This window comes from Manduca sexta, unplaced genomic scaffold, assembly GCF_014839805.1.
Source record: "Manduca sexta isolate Smith_Timp_Sample1 unplaced genomic scaffold, JHU_Msex_v1.0 HiC_scaffold_3299, whole genome shotgun sequence".
NCBI lineage: Eukaryota > Metazoa > Arthropoda > Insecta > Lepidoptera > Sphingidae > Manduca > Manduca sexta.
In genome coordinates this window covers 1-5,181 of record NW_023594351.1, presented here as the reverse complement: position 1 = coordinate 5,181, position 5,181 = coordinate 1, and the positions used below count along the sequence as shown (strand labels likewise).

The following is a 5,181-nucleotide window of genomic DNA, read 5'->3' as shown; positions in this document are numbered from 1 at the left end:
ACGTGTTAAACTCAAAACTACCCAACGTATTAAGATGAAATTTAGTGTGGAGACAGTTTCAGACACTGGGAAGAACATAGGCTCCCGAGAAACTACTACATTTATAACGGAAAACTTTAGCCTGAAAAACTTTATAACGCGGGCGGAGCCGCGGGCAAAACTAGTTTATAATATAACTGATGTGTCCATCTGTTATAAAAGACGCAATGAAAATGTTACCATAATAAATGTACTATAATATTTATGTTTATTTTTTATTTGTTGATGGTCCTGAATAAATAAATTGAGAACTACTTCAATGAGCCATAAAACGTTATATTAATAGCTACTACCTAATAATTTAACAAATTTAGATACATTTAACTCACCGGTGTCACATGAGATCTGATATACTTAATAGAGGTTTTCATTTGTAATGCCCTGTGTTTTCGGTTAAATTTAAAAAGGAAAGTGTTCAATTTGAAACTCGTCATAGCTATTAGAACTATAATATTTATATTGAAAATCGTGTTATTTTAGTTGTATTATAGCTGCATGCCGGCATAGTGTATGTTTAACTTAACTACATAATCTTAGTTTTAGCTATAATGATATTCTATGAAAATCCAAATCGATGTTTTCAATTGCGAAATTCTAGTATCATTGATACTAAACGAGTTAAACGCGGGATTCGTGACCGCCCGCTCGGTGTGGAATGAAATCACAGTTTGGTGGGTATTTACAAGTTTATTACATTAGTTAACAGTAGCGGCTACTAACAGTGAACACATGTGGCCGCCCTCCGCGCCGGTCGCGCACTCAAACGCACGCGTCGAACACAAAAATAATATACATATGAGCGTGAGTGCGTGCGCTTGAGTACGCCGCCCCCTCTCCCTTCTCGTCCCCCTTGTTCGATCACCACGCATGCTTAGTATCCCGCGTCAGCGTCGTAGCTGCTCTTTTGGCTACTGTATTGATCTGCAATTTAAAATATTCAGTTTAATAGGTCACGCATTTGCATCTAGCGTAAATAGAGATTTAACCGCATAGTAACTATACTATGTACTTATATTGTATACTCACTATTAAATAGATAACAGAGTATATACTTATACTCTGTCCAGAGCTTACTACGTCATGTTACAACAAATAGTTCATGTTAGGTATTGTCGAGTAGATGTTATTATCGAGCCGAAGGGCGGCGACATTCACCAACTCGTGGGGATTCATTCCGAACTATTAGTGAGTTACTATTTTAAAATTGACGACAATGCCTTTGATAATGGTGAGAGTATGGTGTTGAAAGTTGTGGATATACAAATACATATTCAGGTCGCTGCATCGATAATTCGGTATGTACGAGGATGAAATGACTACATGGTGTTGAGTGAGGCCTGGGGTGTGTGAGTGGTATAGTGACCGTGTTTGGTGTCGGTGAGCTGCAGGCTCTTGAGGATCTCCTCGGGGATGGGCGGCGCGGTGGGGAGGTGCGCGCCGTCTGCGTGGAACCCGCCGTCATCGGCGGTGTAGGTGACGGAGTAGGTCTGCCCGTCTTGCCCCACGTAGGAGTACGACCCCGCCACTTTCAGCGAGCCCTCCTCGGGCTGCGCACCCGGGATCACTTGTCCTGCAAATTAACTCCATTCGTTATTTTACAACTAATATTAACAATAATAAATAAATTAAATAACGAATTCCAATATTGTGTAATGGTTGATCAATATTAGACACAGTGTGAGTACGCGGTATTAGTTAGATATTTTTTGTTCTGAGTGTGAATAAGTTGCACCAATAGGTTTGTTCACATCATTTTAATATTTAACACCTCGTCGTTTGTGTCATGGCGTCTGCTCGTTATCGGAGAATGTTACTAACTACATAGTATTGTTTCAATTCCAAATAAGCATTAACACATGGTCTGCTTGTGTCAGAGAGTGTTATTAGCCTACCTAAGTTTTTTCCAAATTGTTTCACAAAATTCAAAATTTTATTTCACAAACAGTTACTGGGTAATAATTAAATTAATTAGTGTAACAATTAGGATGACGGAGGGGGGCGAGTTTCCGCTATTTGATTGGTAGCTCACCCGCCTTCAAGCCTATCTATATTTTTTTCAAATCATTCGCAAAAAGTAACATATTTTACTAAAATTGTTACATAACGCACACTTAATAAAATAATAACCCATTCCAAAATTGCCAATTTGTGGGAGTCGTCAAACAACCAATTCCTGCTAGCGACCTTTTAGATTTTTCCTTTTTTTCATGTTATAGGTTTCATTTTTACCTATCTTTAATAAGCTCAATTTTATAGCAACTTAAAAAAAAGGTAGTATACAAAAAAAATAGTTTTCCCACGACTGCCACAAATTAACAATTTTGAAATAGGTCATTACTTTATTAAGAGTGCGATAACTAATATCGTGTAGTGTGTACTGACCGTTCTGTTCGGCCTTGGTGCCGTCACTAGTCTCGTACGCGTAGTGGTATCCCTGCTCGTTGATCTCGTTCTCGTATCTGAGTATCTGCACGGCGTCATGTTGCGCGGCGTGTGGCGCGGCGTGTGGCGCCTGCAGGTGACCGAGCCGCCCGCGGAGTGCGCGCCGGGCGGTAGGTAAATGTCTTGGTCGAGCCGCGCGCCCACCGCCAGCAACGCTACTGCGAGAGACTATCAGCTGCACACACACAACGACCCTAATGTAACACACCACTGAAACTAAACAACCTGCATGGATCGATTCTGAATTCATGTATAAATAAAGTAATTAATATAAACAACAATAAAATTCCTTCAGCTAACGAACAGAATACATAACGAAATGACTATTTTAAAATGTAGCGTCATTGTGAGTTTATGGATAAACAAATTTAGCATAAAATGCTAATTATAATAATATTAATAATGATTATAATCGGTGAGGGGAGCAAGTTTGTCTGCGCGCGGTTCTGAAAACATTTCCTGCGTCTAGAGAGGGTTTAAATGTTATATTTTTGCATAAGTTTGTGCAGAAGCGTTTGTTTTGTTTCGCTGCTAATTCCGCGTGTTATATTTGGCACATTGTTGCGGCGGCGCGGCGGTTGGTGCAGCACCTCGACCGTTAACACTCGTGGTGACCGCCTTATAGTATAGCTGCTGGTAACAGTTGCTAATTCCAATTTATGTGTACTGTTTCAAGCGATAGCATCGCGACATGCACGCAAATACCAAGTTATATTGTTGATGTCGCCTTCATGCGTCACGTGGGTAGCTTCACCCCTCGCCCAATAGCTGCTGAATCACTGAGCAGTTATCAGCAAGCCATTATGAAAAGACAATAATTTACATGAGTAGTTTACTAGAACAGAATTCCGCACATTATTGTATAAAGTTTGTGACGAAAAGTATATTTTGTAGTGTAAGCCGCAAAACATTTTGCGCACATTCCTATAATGCAAATGGAAAATTATATTAAATGAACGACAGAACGTTAATAAGTGTTTCTCGTTACGCGTTTAATTGTGTTGACCTTTCGGATGAGATCGGCGATGTTATGCGATGACTCGGTGCTTGAGGTTTACAATCGGTTCCGGTTGGAAATGGTTTTATTTGGGTGTTCCTCCTCGTGTGAGTTCGGAAGTGGTCGGATGCGCTCGAAGCAAGGATCCAAAGGACACGAGAGGCGCGTCTGAATTAATTCCAGTTATGCAAGCGCCGATAAAAGGTCCGCCGCACCTTTGGTACACACCGCGTCTCATCGCAAATGAAGGGCTCCTTGAGAATTCAAACGTTGTAGTTATCGAAACCAATTTATATCAATTATTTTAAAATTAATGCGTATTCGTAGCTCGCATAATATTGACACGCATATAATTCTGCAATAATAACAAAAAAAAAATCACTGAGAACAGCGAATAGAAGATTGTATTTATTTTAATGCGTTGTTAAAGACTATTTAAAGTCTTGTTTTTTAATAGTAAACCGCGTAATCACGAACACGAATACTAAAACCTAAATATACTTAGCAGTAACGGGAAATACGGAATGCAACGACAACAAACGGAAAAATCTTTTTTTAGTTCTACGTTAGAATGCTTTTTCTGAAGGCGCGGAGGTTAATACTTCAACCACTGCGCTAAGATAGAAACGCAAGTATCACACCACAATTCTTTGTTTTTGAAATACATTTTTGAATTGGTGTTAAAAAAATTGTCTCTCTTCAAAGTGAGCGGTACATGGGTAATATCTTCGTGTAAGCGACCTGCTCTGTAGCCGACTCTGTGCAAGCCTATTGTACAGAGTCGGCATCTTTACGAACGCGATCCTAATTTGCCTTGTTCACTGGTACCGATCCGAGGATCCCACACTGCAATGGAATAGATGCCGCCAGGATGTTATTTCCAAATTATATTCTTTTATCGCGACGCTTCTTAATCTGTGGACAGATAAGCTTTTGGTATGAGATTATGTGAAGGGCTTCGAGCCGGCGGCGTGGATTCCATCGCAGCGACGGTCGCGGTGACAACGCGGGCGCGGTTTGAGGTGTCCGGGTCATGTTGTCAAATACTATTACTGAAAACGCAACACTGAATGCACTCGCAGCGGCGGTCACTGCGCACGGCGCTGACTGATAACTGATATTGGTATAATATATTGATAACACTACTAACGTATCTCATGGTTGGTTGTCTGCGCGGTTGTGCTGGAGCTGCTCGTCCGCGCGGTTATATATTTCAGCGCGGCTCGGCGCACACCGCGAGGATGCCCTCTCCACCGACATCTAAAGCGCTGCGTTTATTTGTCTATTGCGTCGCTACAACGCATTCGAACGTAGTTGAACAATCATGTGCACATTGCACGTGTTGATTTATATTTTGTAGCATTGTGCTGGTAAACGGGTCATCATTTTTTTTATAATTTCCACGTCCCCTACAAACATCCATAATATTCCCGAGGTATTCTCGGGTGTGCCGCCCAGCTTTGTAGAAAAAAGTGAAGTTGAAAGAGAGAGGAAAAAGAACCTTACATTATAAAATATAATTATTATAAATGAGTCAATTTAAAATGTATAATTCACTATAATAATAATATGTGCGTGCCTTTATGAATTATGGGTATTAATTCCTAAAAGGTACTCTCATAATGATGAAATCTGCAGTATGAGATCATACGGCCATTGAGGCGAGTTTAAAGAAACTCAAATCTCTGCGTTTAGAAACTCGT

The 5,181-nt window shown here is 40.4% G+C and overlaps 1 pseudogene; it reads right to left on the bottom strand.

Moving 5' to 3' along the window:
• Nucleotides 1-706: 706 nt before the first annotated feature.
• On the bottom strand, nucleotides 707-2,639 carry LOC119192872 (annotated as a pseudogene).
• Nucleotides 2,640-5,181: the final 2,542 nt, after the last annotated feature.